A 17,168-nucleotide genomic window follows, 5' to 3' on the forward strand; every position below is an offset into this window, starting at 1 on the left:
TTTTCCCTTCCCATTGCCTTCCTGTTTAAGCCCAAAGGCACGCCGAGCAAACCCAGTGCTCTGATGTGAACGGAGCTGCTATTTCCTGGTTTAATTTTTTTTTTTTTTTTTTTTTTTTAAAACCCGGTCCATGGTGCGCACACCCGTTTAGGCAATGTAAAGACAGATAGGCAGCTTCAGACAAACCCCCTTCCTAAGCTCTGCAAAGCTAAGAGCAATCCCGAGCCACAGAGTCCCAATAAGCTTACAGTATGCCTGACACACCCCTCTATGATGTCAGCTAAGTCTTAGGCTTGCACCATGGTTTTCCTGCACCTGCACGGTTGGGTGCAGGCTAGCCATGAGGGGAAATCTGTGATTCAGTATCATTCCCCTCATTTGCATAGAATTGCCTGCTAATGCCTAGTTACAAGTCTGACACTGAGCTTTCCCCCTTAGCAACCACTATTCACTGGCCTTGTTGTCTTCTACCTGCCATTGACTATAATGGCAAAATTTTGATTTTGCAAAAAAGCTTTTTTCAAGGTTTTAGTTTTATTTTTGGGCCGATCCCGTTTGCGCGCCGCTGCCCTATGCTTAAATGTCCAAAATTGGCCAAAAACAAATAAAGGTTATTTTCTGTTGTTTTGAAACTGTTTTCCATGCCAACAGCCATATATTTTTCCTTTGGCATGCCTTCCATATTATATACAACCTTTATTTGGAGCTGTCATGGCTCTGTTTTGTAGTTTACAGAAATGTACTCGGTTACTAATCAAGTACATTTCTGCAGATTACACTAATCCTGCTGGACGGCTGCCAGCTTCCTGGATCACTAATTCACCTCATTTGCATGGTTTTCACCTGCAAATGGGGTAATTAGCACATACAGGAGCTGTGTCTGTGCAGGAATAGTGCAGGAGCGCTCCTGCATGTCCCGGGAGCTTGTTCTTGGATCTCTTGGCGACCCTATTGCCTCCAGCAGCTCTTGCACTATTCCTGCATGCCATGCAGAGCTTGCTGAATCCTTGCTGAATAGGGACTGTTTTTCTCCTGACCAAACTATCAGAATTTGGATTCAACATTAATAAAGAAAAATTGCAGTTGTGCAAACCACAGGTTCAATATTTAGAGCACTTTATTTCAGAAGGCTCTAGACAAATTTGCTCTCACTCATTACTGCAGTACAAACTGTACCACATCCTACAACACTTAAAACAACTGTGGGCTTTTCTGGGACTGAGAAATTATCACTGACAATGAATTTCTAACTATTCAGAGCTAGTAAAACCGTTATTAGAATTATTACAGAAAGACACTCCTGAACCAGTGCCGTGGCAAGAATGTTGTGAGCAAGCTTTTATCCAATTAAAAATTTTACTTTCAAATCCTCCTGTTCTTGGTTTGCCAAATTATTCAAAAAGATTTTTCTTGTACTGTTTTGTGAAAAGTAGCATAAGGATTACTAACACAGTGAAGAAATGATGGTTTTAGACCTATTGCTTACTTTAGTCAAATCTTGATCCTGTAGCAGCAGCCCTCCCCTCAATAATGGAGCTCTTGGTGGACATGGTGGCTACTCTTACGCTTTGGCACAAAACCTACTTGGCAGTTCCGCATTCTGTAAAAGCATTGTTACTAAAGAGCTAAACACAATATTTATCTGCTGTACAACTGTTTAAATATGAATTGTCTTAACAACCCTTCTTTGTAGATCATCAAATGTCCACCCTGCCTATTTAATTCTTACAGCAGACAAAAGAGAACCTCATGATTGTGTTTTTGTACTGTTATGTAATTCCTCCTAGATCTGATCTGAAAGATGTGCACTACCAAATCTCAAATTACTTCTTTTTGTTGATGGGTCCTGTGTTTGAACATAAGATGGTGCTGTAGCAGCAACTTTTTCTACATGTACCCAGGACAGAATTTTGCCGACCAGACATCATCATCTTCTTTTGGCTGTTCCCATTAGGCGTCGCCACAAATGGAAATCCATATGCTCAAATAGTTGGACTTGTAGCTATTGCTAAAGCATGTATCTCTAGCAAAGGATAAAATAGTGACAATTTCTACAGATTCATGTTATGGTCAAGGGGTAGTTCATGGTTTTAAGACTCTTTGGAGAGAAATAGGGTGTCTAACCTTTGCAGGGACAGTTATTAAAAATGATGTTTTTTTTATTCATGGACCATTGAATGAATTGCTATTTCCAAAACAGACAGAAGCAGTGAAATGTGCTGCACCTAAAAATGAACATTCATGCATTTCAAAAGATAATTGTTTTGCAGATATGGCGGCTAAACAAACTGCATTGTCTTATCTTATTCACGCTTCATTTTTGCAGCTTCTTCTTGAGACTAATAGATCTGTCTCATTACAAGAAGTGCTATTGTTTCAAGTGCAAGTTGATGACTCTGAAAGGATGAGGTGGATCCGTGATGGCTGTAGCATTTTCAGGACCTTTTGTGGCCCCACCCACACGGGTGGCTGGTACCCCAACACAATTTTCTAACTCAGTTGGTTAAAGCTTACTATTTACCTTTTTCACTTGGGAAAAATGCACTAGCAAGACAAATTTTGATTGATCTGTATGCCCCTCACATTTCAGAAGTCACTCCGCATTTTGTAAGTAACTTTATCAATTCTCAAAAAGTGTACCAATACCCACACAGTCTTTGAAAAAGCCACTGGAACCATTTTGTTGCCTTCTGTGGGACTTTATTGAGCTTCCACAATCACAAAAGGTTAAATATATCTTAATGATTGTTCATGTTTTTGCTGGATAGGTAGAAGCTTATCTGTTTGCCATGAATGGTGCAACTACAGTAACTAAAAAAATTACTTTTGAATTGATATCCAGCTTTGGTGGACCTTATTGCATACACTCAGACCAGGGAGCACATTTTTAAGTAAAATTTAAATTAAAGTCAAATGATTCAGCAAATCAGTAAGAGATTGAACAAAAAAAATGTAATACCATTGCCCATGCAGACAACAGGCTTCAGGGATTGTAGAATGCATGAATCAAAATGTAAAGATAAAACTTACAAAGTTATGTGAGGAAACTGGTCTTAAATGGTCATAAGCTTTACTCCTTGTTCTAATTAGTGTAAGAAGTGCAGTGAATACTACTAGGAAGTTTTCCTCTCATGACATTCTCATGGGAAGACCCACGAGAATGCCTGCCATACTTTTACTCAGAAATTTGGAATTGCAAACTATAGATGAATCTGTTTTTCTTTATTGCAAGTCTGTCCATTCTGTCTTGCAGCATCACCATAAAGAGGTTTTGGAGGCTCAGAAGCAGCCTACAATCAATCGCTAGCATGATTTGCAACAATTAGACATAGACTTTATCAGATCATTTTCCTGAAGAAATGCCTTGTCTCCATGATGGAAGGGACCCTATTTGGTTTTGCTCACCACCGTTAGATGTGAAGGACTGGTCATATATCAAACGTCAAAAAGGCCCTTCCTCATGATAAATGCAGATGAGATGCAATTGGCATCATTCCTTTTGGGACTACAGATTCAATTACAAACTGTACCAGATGAAAAAACAGGGAAACCATTGTGTCCAGAGAGTTTAGAGGCTTGGTTGGGTTCAGAAGTTAAATATAATTATTCAATATCATTATCGTGACCAGAGATAAAACTCAATAATTCTTTTTCATCTTCAGTGTTATTTTCATTAACCTCATGATCAGAATTGAATATTAAATACTCAGCAACAGCATGTTTTATGGACAATGATGAGAAGTTAACCTGAGAACTGGACAATGAATCAAGTGACCGAGTATCACTTGTTGAGTCATAAAAAGCAGAAACTTCAATGTGGAGTACATTTGGAAATTGATTTAATATGAACTATACAAAAAACATTCATCATTTGTGTTTGCAGTTTTTAGAGGAAGCCCTTTCTGTCTCAACCTGCTTGATATTCATATGGACTCATTACTGGGACAGTTATGATTTTTAATTATCATCCTGCTGTACTTCTTCTTAAGATCCAGAGCCATCGGAAGTGTAAGCACTGAACATTTTTTTTTTTATCAGAGATAAGCATTTCACAAAAATTAGAGACAGATGTTTAGTTAGAATTGAACAAAGAGCCCCAGACTGACATCCTAAATATAACACCTTTTCTGCTGCCTTATGCAAAACTTTGAATGTCAATGACTGCTGGGTGTGCACACATACCTACTACACATGATAGGGGAATCACTGATTCCCACACCAGTGACTGATGCAGAAACTGGGTGAGAATTTTGTATTATTTTCTTAAAAAGAAACCAAAAAGCCAAATATAATTCTATCCCTTTTTCAGTAATTTCACTTAGGTTTTCAATGATTGTTAAGGACCGTACTTGTTACATTAAAAATGAAACACTTTTTTTATTGGATGGAGTACTTGCAATTTTACTCGAAAAATATATGATGGGGGTTGCAGGATTGGGTATGGTAGCATTACATCAATTTATTACATTTGTGGAGATCAAGCGTGTTCCAAGTTGCCAAAAGACTGGTCAGGTTGTTGATGCATAGACTGTGTCATTCCAGCTATATGACACAGAGTGACTTTACCTAGTGGAAGGATTTGTAATGCTCATCACAGGAGGGAGACAAAGTATACAGGAGAGAGGAGGCTTGTTTTTACCAGGCTAAAGAGAGGTGATTCATCACTGGGACAAAGCAGAACTTCCCTAAGATTCCAAGAGCAGAATAAGTTATTTCTTACATTTATTTCATTAAATTGCACTTCTTAATGCTTATAATTGTGCTATACAGCTAATCTACTACATTTCATACTGTTCTAAAGCTTTGTTTTACTGTTTCACTGCATTTGTGTACTGTTTTAACTGTATTTTTTATTGCTAGTGTTTCATTACTGTAATTGCATTTTTATTGAATTACTTAACTGTGAAACGCTTTTTCATACTGAGAGTTGTATTTTCTGTTTGTGAGTGCTCTATCTGTGCTTTTCTATGCATTTTTTGTGAGGCTTCTGTGTTCTAGTCAGGTAGCATAGTCTGGGTAGAGGCCTGCTGTTATCCAGGCCTGGTTGTTTTGTTTGTTGAGTTTCCTGTGTTTCTGGCAGCCATCTTCTGCTGATGGTGTCTTGTCTTCTCTGTTAAATGAGAGTAACAGGATTGCCTGACCTTCTCTAGCATGATTGATTGGTTGAAATAGCAGGGGCTAGCAGGACTGGGTAGTAATTTGAGCTTCTAGATTCTTCCATCTTTTCTGGTATTTAAACCCTGTGTCTGCAGGGGACTGTCGAAAAACAAAAAGACAGCTTGGAAATACCAAAGCAAGTTCTCTCTCAGTTTAATTCTCAGGCTGATGGAAGTCTTGCCACATGTGCAAGACGAAAAGCGATTCATTAAACTGAAAGAGAATTAAACTGAAAGAGAATTTGCTTTGGTGTTTCCAAGCTGTCTTTTTGTTTTTTGCTAGTTTGTCTTACTTTGGTTCCTGTCTGCAGGGGACTGTGCTTGTTTTTACCAGGCTGTGGAGTGGTGATTCATCACTGGGACAAAGCAGAAATTCCCTAAGACTCCAAGAGCAGAATAAGATATTTCTTACATTTATTTCTTTGAATTGCACTTCTTAATGCTTATAATTGTGCTATACAGCTAATCTACTACATTTTGCACTGTTATAAAGCCTTTTTACTGTTTTGCTGCATTTGTGTACTGTTTTATACTGTTTTAACTGTATTTTTCATTGATAGTGTTTCATTACTGTAATTGCAATACTGCGGTGGTGGTGCTGCGGTAGCGTTGTTGCCTCACAATAAGACGTTGTCCTGTTCGATTCTCAGCTAGAGAGTCTTCTGTGTGGAGACATGCGTGAATGGGCATACCTTCGTTGAAGGTTGTGCATCAGGGCCATCAACTTGGCATGTAAAAATCTACTGCCAATCATTAGCGGATCGGAGTGCCGCTGTGGCGACCCCTGACCAGAAAATGCCGAAAGACACAACAACTGAATTACTTAACTGTAAGCTGCTTTATCATACTGAGAGTTGTATTTTCTGTTTGTGAGTGCTCTGTCTGTGCTTTTCTGTGCATTTTTTTGTGAGGTTTCTGTGTTCTAGTCAGGTAGCATATTCTGGATAGAGACCTTAACTGTAAACTACTTTATACTTGGTGGCTTTGTAGTTGCCTGCCCCTACTGTAAATTTGATCTGGGACACTCCTCCCAGTCTAATGTCATTAGCTTATTCTACCTAATACAAACAGATCATTTGAGAAGGCCAACCCACTCAGTTTCTTAACCTTGAATTATATTCTGTTCCTCCTTTCTCCCTTTCCACTTTATAAAAAAAAAAAAAAAACACTTCGCTAGAATCTACCATTGCTAGAATCTGCTTGTGTTCTGACTAGGTGTGCTTCTCAAACAATCTAGAAATATAGAGTTGATAAGCATATTTTTGGCACTTTTTAACTGTTCAGAGTTCTGCACTGTCTTAATTTTTGCTTGACTGAATTATTTATATATTTGCTGGCATTGTTTTCTGATACTCTATGGGCCTCCATTTTGATTTTTTCCTAATTTACTGCTTTCTGCACATGTTTTAGTCATTTTTTAATTTAATTGCATTTATTTAAACTGTATTTGCTTTAATATTGCTACAGACTCTTGTGCTAACTTGCACTGCTTTTGAATTGTTTTATTGCTGTTTTAGCTGCTTTTCTGTAAAAAGAAAAGCTCTAAGCTTGTTTCCCACCTTTCCTGTAATTAGTCTTTATAAGCTTCTGAGCCCCCCAAGCCTTTCTGTGTTAGAGGGAAGCCTTCTAGCTTATCAGTGGGAGTGGTAAGTACTAGGTAGCTTATCTACCAAAAGATGTGTGGTTTCTGGCCCAGAAATTGTAGTTTAGTGGCTGTTTGGGCAGTTTTTCCATCCCCTTCAACTTTCTGGTTTAAAAACCCACATTTTGCACTTGTTTCTTACCTTTCCTGTAACTAGTCTAGTCCTGATACAGATCTGCTGTATCCAAGACTGTTTGTAAGCTTCTGAGCCCCCCCCGCCCAAGCCTTTCTGTGTTGGAAGGAAGTCTTCTAGCTTATCAGTGGGAGTGGTAAGCACTTGGCAGCCTATCTACCACAAGAAGAGTGGTTTCTGGCCCAGAAATTGTAGTTTATTGAATGCTTGGACAGTTTTTCATCCCTTTCAACATTCTGGTTTAAAAGCCCGCATTTGCATGGGTTTGTGCTTGTTTAAGCTCCACTCAGTGGCGCCGAGCTGAGGTAAACTATTACTGGTGCCAGAAAGTCTGCTCTTCAGTTTTTCCCTTAGATCTTGCTAGTTCTTTGTCTCTTGCACTTCAAATAGCCTAATCACTTTGCACTACAACATGTTTTGTAGCAATTATTATAGCACACCTAAGAGCCATCAGCACTAGTCGTTCTTCACAGAAATAGATCTAGTACTTAGTAGTTATGACCACCTCTCCTGGCATAATTAAAGGACAGTTCCCTGTGCTTTCTCCTATTAACCTGGTGCACTTGGGCATTCTGAGGCAGTATAGCAACTGCCTCATGTATACAGACAACCCTCTCCTCTTACCTCCCAACACTCACATTTGTGAGAGATGCATTTATATCACCAAATTGGAAGCTATGCACTCTCCAACCAAGACTGTACTAGCTGGTCAAGAGGAGAAGGTCAACACCTGTACAACACCACAAGGAATACATAGCCCTTCAGAACACCCACTCACATGAAAACACAAACCACACACCCACCTTCGCAGATGCACTCAATAGAAATTTACCCAAACAGCAGAGACCTCCAAGACAGAAATGCACTCGACCATCACAGCACAGCACAAAGCACAGGACACATAGCTCACCTTCACAGTGTGCCCCTAGACCTAAGCCCCTAAGGCTAAACACCTTACCAAATCCACTAATCATACGTAACTCAATAGTGAGGCACACAGATGTCCCACGCACTAGGTTGAATAAGGAGAAGGTAACAGTCAGCTGTCTATCAGGTACCAGAATCCAACACATAACACACGCACTCAGGTCACTCCACAACAAGTGCAAGTATGACACTGTCATTGTCCATGTGGGTGTGAATGACCTGAAATACTCCCTGGACTACATGAAAAGAGACATGGTGGAGCTCTCAGATTATGTGGCCCAGGCAGGTATGACACTATCCCTGAGCAGTATCCTAATGTCACCCACAATGATACCACAGTACAAACATAAAAGATTGACTTCAACAATTGGCTAAGTTTCTGGTGTCATTCTAAGGGGATCCAGTATCTGTCTGGTTGGGATGACATGACTGACAGACATCAATGCTTTGCCAGAAATGGCCTGCATCTGTCACCCCTGGGTTTCCGGGTACTGGCTAAGGCTCTTGCCACCACTGTAGTGCCTTTTTAGGCAGTGTTCCAAAGACCAAATTACCACTCTAACAGCTATCAATAAATGCAATCTGAGAGTCATGCTACTCAACACTAGAAGTCTAAATCTCCCTGGTCAGATCCAACCATAAACTAATCACCATGGAAATCTACATCTCAACCACACCCCCTGCAAAGGTAACCACCTTGAAAAACTTCTCCAAAGCTGACTTTGGACTCCTAAAAACAGAGGTGGCTAACTTCACAGCACCCATGCCAATTGAAAATAGCTGCATGACTGCCGAATCATACACCAATGCACTGTACGAATATGTACCTAAATGCATGGAACTAGTCATACCCAACAGAACCAAGACACCCTCCTCCTAAAAAAGGAAGCCAATCTGGTGGTCCCCTGCCATTAATAAACTCTACAACAGAAGGAAGGATCTGTTGCAGAAAAAGTGAAGTCCCAAGACTGGAAAAACTCCCTTATTAGCCTCAACAAAAAGTTGAGATCCATCATCAAATCCTCTAAAGCCAGCTATGAAGACAGAATTGTGGCAGACACTAAAAACAATCACAAAGTCTTTTATAGCTATATCAAGAACCTCCACAGCAATACCCAGATGTGCTCTGAGTTACTGCACAATGGTACCTCCTATACTGAGCCGACAGATATTGCCAACATACTGGCTGACAGATTCAGTGCCAACTTTACCTCTCTCTCCCCCCGAAAGGATCAATCACAATACCAGAAGAATGCCAGGTACCCAGCATTACTGCAGCCCAGGTTAAAGCTGCATTGTCCAAGGCCAAGAATACAGCTTCCATGGGACCCGATAATATCCCTGGCTGTGTTCTACATGAACTACAAAGTGAACTGGCACCACATCTGTGTTCTCTATTCAGTCACAGCCTCACCTCAGGCTTTGTCCCTACTGAATCGTGCACTGCTACAGTCATCCCTCTCCATAAAGGGGGAGCGACTACAGAACCTGGGAATTATCACCCCATTAGCCTGACGAGTCTGATATGCAAAGCTATAGAATGCATCATCATAAACTTGATTAACAAAGACATAGGAACTCTCCAAACTCTGGACCCCATGCAGTTTGGCTTTGTGAAAGGGAGATCATGCCTGCTCAACCTGGTTGACTTCTTTGAGTCAGTCACCAGGGCTGTGGATGAAGGTAAGGCAGTGCATACAAGCCTACCTTGATCTAGCCAAGGCAGGCCTTTGATACCATTCCTCACTCGGGAATTATTGATAAACTTATCAAACTAGGCATCAACCCCTATATCACTAGGTGGATTGCAAATTGGCTCACAAATAGAACACAGTGTGAAAGTAAAGAACTCCAAGTCAGACTGCTGACCAGTTACGAGTGGGGTCCCACAGGGATCAGTCCTAGGTCCTCACCTGTTTGGCATCTACTTCTCAGAAGTCCAGACCAACACAAAGGGACTCTGGCTGATCAGTTTCACAGATGACTGCAAACTGTGAGCCATTATTAACTCCCCATGTAATGCAGACATCCCACAGAAAGGCCTCACTGAGAAAACCATGGCCTGAAGCTTAACCCCAAAAAATGTGGTGTCATCCCCTTTAGAAAAAACTCAGTTCCCACTAACTACCACATCAATGGTAGCCCACTGAACACTGAAGGCATTATAAGAGATTTGGGGATGCAGGTTGACAGCAACCTATCCTTCGACCACCACATTGCCGCTGTGGTCAGAAAGTCCTTCTATGTGGCACATCTCATTACCAAGGTTTTTGCATCCAGGAAGAAAGAGGTCATTGTCTATCTCTACTCTTCTCTCATTAGACCAATCATTGAGTATAATGCCCCGTTTGGCATGTACCTCAATAGACACCTGCAACAGCAGGAGAGACCACAGAAGTACCTTATGAAGAGGATCCTAAGCATTAAACACATGTCCTACATAGACAGACTCAAAAGACTTCAGCTATTCTCTGTCTCATATCACCTACTTAGAGGTGATCTCTGCTTGACTTACAAAGCCATGTCTAAACCAGCTCTGTTAGAAATGCTACATCTAAAGAAATCCCAGTCCCTCCGCACCACACTCTCCAGAGATCTCAACCTCATTACTACAATCAACAGAACATACTGGAAGGACAGGTTCATAACCCAGAGACTGTCCATGTTCTGGAATAGACTTCCCATACATGTCAAGCAGGGAACCTTGCTGTCCCTCTTCAAGAGAAATCTTGATGAGTGGATGGGTAATAAAAAGTTCACCCTTAGGATCACTCCAGTGGCTCAACTTGATAGAGGCACTGGGAAATAACGTTGCATTGCATGATGCCAGGGCACTTATATGGGCTAGGCTTGTAAAGTCTCCAGGACCATTAGCCTAGTACACATCTGTGAACCTATGAACCTATGATATTAAAAATCTGGATGAAAAAACAGGCTTCTTGTTGATATCATCATGCTGTAGAAAAGACTGCATTTAAAGGAGAGCACGCATGGATCTGGGTGATGATATTATTTCTGGAGCAGGAGTTATACCTGCTTATGTGGTAGTGAAGTCAATATGAGAACTGAGAAATATGAAGTAATGCTACTTTTGAATCAATAAATCAGATTGCAGTTGAAATGATTGCCATGTCCAGTGTCATGCTGCAGAACAGAATGGCACTTGACTTCACCCTCACTGCTAAGTAGGGTACCTGCTCACTCAACAAGACAGAGTGCTGATCACGTATTCCAGATTATGCAGGTGCAATTCGTAGAGACCTAGAGATCACTGAGAAGGGAGGTGAGCTGTCTCATGCTAAAGAAGCAGACAGTTCTCAGGAGGAATGGTTAACCAACTGATTCTCTAGCTGGGGAGAAGGTATGTTAACATTTTTCATGGTGATTGCAAGTATTATTCTTTTAGGAATCATTTTATTCAGGTACAAAATGTTGATTGTGACACTTTTAGAATCCAAAAAAAACATCACATTTCAAAATGCTAATATTAAAAACAAAGAGAATAATTGCCACTGACCACATTAGTTAGCCGTTACAGTGAAGAAAATAATGAACAGAAAATATTGCAAGGTTTTAGTAGGTTGTATAAAATTTTTCTCGAGAGTGAATCTGTCATTTAAAGTTATTTAATATGTCTTTTTATTCTTATTCCATCAAAACACAGAAATGTTTTTATCACCAAGAAGATTATATTTGTAAAGAGATTGTATAAACATTGTACAAGCCAAGGACAGAAAGAAACTGCATGTGAAGAATTTATGATAGCAAATGAAAATGAGTCTACCCATTAAACTATTGTTGTCATTTCCAGTCATAAATAAGTATGTGACTTGAAGTGATGCTTCATAGCATCAGGTAGGGGATTGTGATGGGAAAATGTATGAGAAGGACATGTTAATGAATATTCTGTTTTGAAGTTTGTTTCATTTCAAAATAGATTCCTAATAGTTTCAGTCTGCTTTTGATAGCTTGTTTCCTGTCAATATAAAAGTGTCAGCATGGCCAATGTAGAAAGTTCTAGTATGGAATTTGGAACGTGTACCTAATCTGGAAAGTACAGATACAGAGTCAGGAGATTTTTAGCTAGCAAAAGCAATGCAAAGATGTGTATTTCTAATTGGTCAGTGGCTGCAAATGTTACTAATAACATAGCTGTTATGAGTGAAAAATAATATAAAACAATAAAGTTTTTTATGCTGTGGGAGACAGGACCTGATTGCTTTGTCTCCCACGTACATGCATCTCTGCAAATAAACAAACATATTCTCTGCTGAACTGTGATGTCTGAATTTAATTTTGGTACCTCAGCAGTACCAGTGGCAACAGTCCTGAATGCAGTACCCATAGTCATAAACAAACCTGAGAAACTGAAGAACCTAAACCACATAAAGCAGACTTGTCCTCTCAGGAGGAAATGTAGAAAAAACATTTCCTTATACTTCACATTTAGTCAGAATACTTTTAACATATGAGCCTAAAAATTCAAAATTCTAAAAAAGTTGCAGAATCCTTGTCAGAAGGGGAATGTTTAGTATTATCAAAATGCTTGGCAGCAGCTGAATTAACAAAAGCTATAGCTGGTCAGTCAGGACTGGAATGGGTGTGTACAATTTTTCAAAGACTGAGGAGTTTTGTACATTCTATATACTTTCTTAGGAGCAGCAGGCTGGCTGTCAGGTAAACTGCAGGCTTTGACAAACACATCCTCCAATGCTGACAGCACTGCAGGAAATGGGAAGAGGTTTGGGGAATTCCAGGTGTAACAGCTCATAAGTATTTTCTGAGGGACTGAGTAACCTCAGTGTTCTCACACTGAAATCACTGGCACATTCAAAATATAGTCTCAGAGAAAGAGTATCCTTAACAGGGAGATTCAGATAACATGCCCTCCTCTAAATCTGAATCAGAAATATGAGGGAAACATTTTTATCTGTCCTATTGCATTCCTCTCCATTTCCAGTTTCTTGAATCTCCTCAAAAAAGAGCAGTCCCTTTTTCTTTTACCAAAAGACACCTGATAAGAAGGGTCAATAGCTTGTACAACACCCTGAGCCAGACTTAATAAATTATTCTTGTCCAGTGAAACAGGTGCAGGAGATGCTAAATATTTAGACTTATTTTATTTTTGACAGGAAAGTTGGGCCAATTAGGATTATTAATGCGAGTATGACTTTCCGTAGGGATGGGCACAATATTCTGGCTAAGTAGGGGCACCTTCCCGGTCATTCTCCCAAGATGGACAACAGTGGCTCTCCCTTGCCAAAGAGGTGACCCCAACAGCCACATGGGACATGACTAACCTCCAATCCATTGTGGCTGCAAGTGCTATACTACAAGAATCTGGGAAAAAAGATTAGTGGTCTGAGGAACCAGTTTTGACTACAGCAGAGTCTCTCACCAGCAAACTACAAGCCTGTTGTGGTGGCAGAGGCTGTCTCGTTAACTTTTTCTTTTCCTGGCTAGGAGTTTGCTCCATGGTCAAGCCAAAAATGGTGCCTCTTTCTCAAGGAAATGAAGCAGCACAAGTTGGTAAAACTTAGAGACAGTAAAAAGTCACCCTTTTCAAGTAAAAACTCAGGAAAAAGCACTTCAGTACATTTTTCCATCCCCAAGTGAATTATATCCTTAACATAGAGATAGATCTGTGTTGTCTTATTTTTGCCTGGTTCAACTTTTGGGTTATTGGATCCAACCAGATCTAACCTCAGCATCTTTTTTGAAGCTTTGTCTCCAGGGCCCTGTCTCTTCCCCTACTCATAGTTCCATCCACTCCACCTTAGTATGTCAGATCAAGTGTGGCAGCTATATCAGCTAACTTTCTATCCATAACCATAAAAATATAGAAAACAATTTATCTAAGAAATAAAGAAAAAAATACAGCATAGAGAGCTACTAACAGACAGTGGGCCAGATTCACGAAGCCTCCGTGTAAGAGTTATAACTCTTACACGGAGGCTGCAGTTAAACGGTGTGATGCATATGCATGAGGTGCATGAGGCATGCTGAATCACACTAGTAACTCTTACACGGTCCATGTAAGAGAGTAGGGGGCGTGTCTGTAGGCTAAGCCCTGCAAGCGGACACGCCCTCGGAAGACTAGAATGGCTGAAAGTAAACAGCCATGAGAGAGGCCATGGAAATGTGAATAAACACACTACACAACACATGCCCCGACAGACCATCAGTGTATAAAGTGAAGAGATGTTATAAAATTAAATTAAAACCTGTTTTATTTTTTTTTAAACCCCGTAAATGTTTGTTACTGTGTGCCAGGTAAGGTGTGCTACTAGCGCAATTGCAGTTAGCAGTCAGTGGAAAAGGATATAAGAACTAAATATGCAAAGTAAGCCCAGAAGTAATAGCTTAGTGGTAGAGTTGCTGGCCTAAGAGTAGGCAGGCAGGATTCGAGCCCCCACAACAACCTTTTTTTTGTTTGTAAATAAGCACTAAAAAGCCCCCTGACAGTATTGTACAAATGTAAAAGTATTCCCTTTTGTAAAATGGAATGAAATGGAGCATATATTTTGAAGTAACACAATAATAAAAATAGTCAGAAATGGACTGATAGCTAAGCTGCTGTGAGACAGACTGCCCGTAGCTGAGTAGTGTTTAAAAAGCTGCAAACTGCGTGCCCGTTGCTAAGCACCGGTTTAACAGGCTGAAACTGTTTGCAACTAGCTGTGCTTAGCTGAACATGTGTGTCACTAGCCAATTACGGTGTATCCCAGCGCACACTGTTTGCGCGCCCACAAGCTAACTGCCAGTGCGCATGCGTTACCTCCGCAAACGAGCGCAGACCTGCTTTTAAGTGCTTAAAAGTGCCTTTGGCATGTTTGATTGACAGGTCTCAACTCATTTCTGTCAGGAAAATCAAAAAACAGTTGCCAGATTCGAACCCAGGATACCATGCACTAGAGTCAAGGTACTAAACCACTAAGCCATGACAGCAATACCTCAAAATGCAGAAATAGCATATATATGGGATAAAATCCAGAATGGAGCATGATAAAGCATTTTCAGTGAAGTAGATACAATTCCAAAACGGCCAATCAGAGAAATGTGCGGGAAAAGCGGCATATATAAGCCCCATAGGCAGGAATACACAGCAGAAACGATTGTAGAACAGACCTGCAGTCAGAATGAGTGGAGTAGGTGAGGGACGTTGCTTTCGAGCACAACGTTGGGGCGTTGAGGAGTCCAGATACATGGTCTGGCTCCTTGTCCATCATCACGAGGCCCAACTCATGCAGGGCCAGGTCTCATGGGGAGTGTATAGGGCAGAGGCATGGGACCAGTTGGCTCGTGATCTGACCAGTGCTACTGGCATTCCACGCACTGGTGAGCAGGTCCGTCACCACCATGCGGACCTGAAGGGACGCAAGCAAGACCAGTTGACCGAATGGATCCAGGAGGCCCGGGATATGCCCAACGCCCCACTACTGAGTAAGTTACATTTTGCTTATGTATGTAAGGATTTCAACTGGCTGATACCATGGAGATGTGTAGTCCAATATTACTTCTTTCAGACATAGCTGCAGGTGTCCGCTCTGCGAACCACGAGATGTATGCTGGTGCGGCTGCGCCACCATGCAGGTTAGTAACCCCACCCATTACTTGTAAATAAATATTGTACTGTAGCATGTATCAGAACACTGCAGTGTATTGATTAAAAGTAATATAATGTGCAAGCAGGAATTGAAAGTCTGCAGGTATGGCTGCAACAAGTTCATCAGTATGCAAGTGTAACTGGAAATATAATTGATAGAATTAAACAGTGCTGTAATACAGATGTCCCACCATGAATTAAATATAGTGTAACCTGCAGTAGTCTCAAGAGTACAGCTTCAGAATCTGAGGTAGTCATATGTGAGATATATCCCCTGTTGAAATGCTGAATCATGACAGAAGTGAGGCTGTTGGAAAGTGTTTGAATCACCACCAGTCTAACATGTGAACAAAGCCTAGAAGTACCAACCTGAACTGTGAAGTTGCAGGATGTGTGAGAGTGACAGAAAGGGTCATGTATGAATAAATAAAGTAGTAATAACCCCTGAATATATTAGCCCTAGTGTGTTTCTACAGAACTAAATGCATGTGGGAAGTACATCTTAATATCCCAAACTGATTTCAGTGTGTCAGAATCTGGAATGTCTAGGCCAAAGTCTGTATGGTGATCAGAGCAAACAATTTGCAGATAGAATGAATGATTATCTGACAGACTAAACAGCCATAGTTGTCCCCTGTCCTGTCATCAAAGTGTAGCAGGATGATGTATCTGATCAGATTCAAAATAAGTAGGATAGTGATGTATTTGTAACAGGTGTAGCATGACAGTCAAATAAACATCAGCCTCAACTTAATTGTGTACCTATTACAAATGTAAATCAATGTGTAACATATGAATGTGTCATCACTTTCTATCTCCACCCAACCCTATAATTCCATATAACAACACCCACTAAATAATGGTATGTGAACATTTCATTAATCATGGACATTTGTCCGTTTCAAAAATATATGCATGTCTGTTTGTGCATGTGCCCTGTTCATACCTGCAAATTTGATGGCCTGTTGCCATTAATCAACCCTGCATGTTGTTTGACTGTGTATTTCTGTTCAAATAATGCATGTGATATTGATATGCCCCTTGTTCAATGGTGTTAATATCTGGGTGTTTGTTTGATGGGAATACCAATGCATGCTGTTACAACTAATCTGAATGGAATAAAATGCCACTAACCCAAACTAACATAACTACTCACAAACCTAGAACGCTTGGGAAGGCAGGTCCCAGTGGACCCACCTCTCCCACCTCAGCTGGCAACTGCACCTGGCACTAGTGCCCAGGCCAGACCCCCCCTCCCGTGGCCCTGTGCCACCTTCGGGTGGGAGGGCTGCAGGGGATGGGGCCCGTCCCCCCTCTGCAAGTGTGGCCGGAGGGGTTCGTCCACTCACCCTCCAAGGTGTCCAGTCTGTGGTGCGAAGGGAGATCCAAGACTCTGTTCTTGGGCCCCTACACCAGCTCGAGGCTCGTGTGGCACAGCTAACGGCCCCGGCCGTTGCCCCGCCTACACAGCTCCCAGCACAGCCCTGTCCTGGGCTGTGAAGGAACAGTGGCAACTGCCTATGGGTGGGGATATCAGTTCCACTGTTGCCATCTGTGGGCTCATGCATCTCGGATATCCCAACCTCCGTCCCCGTCAATTGTGTAACCCCCCCACATGTGTCATACACCGCCCCTGTATGCGTCTTGTCTGTCTTGTCTGTTAACCTACCCAACCTACCTCCCCAGCTATACCGACTTCCTTCA

The sequence above is a fragment of the Protopterus annectens genome, chromosome 9.part0 (assembly GCF_019279795.1).
Source record: "Protopterus annectens isolate FY-2018-M chromosome 9.part0, PAN1.0, whole genome shotgun sequence".
In the NCBI taxonomy this organism is placed as follows: Eukaryota; Metazoa; Chordata; order Ceratodontiformes; family Protopteridae; genus Protopterus; species Protopterus annectens.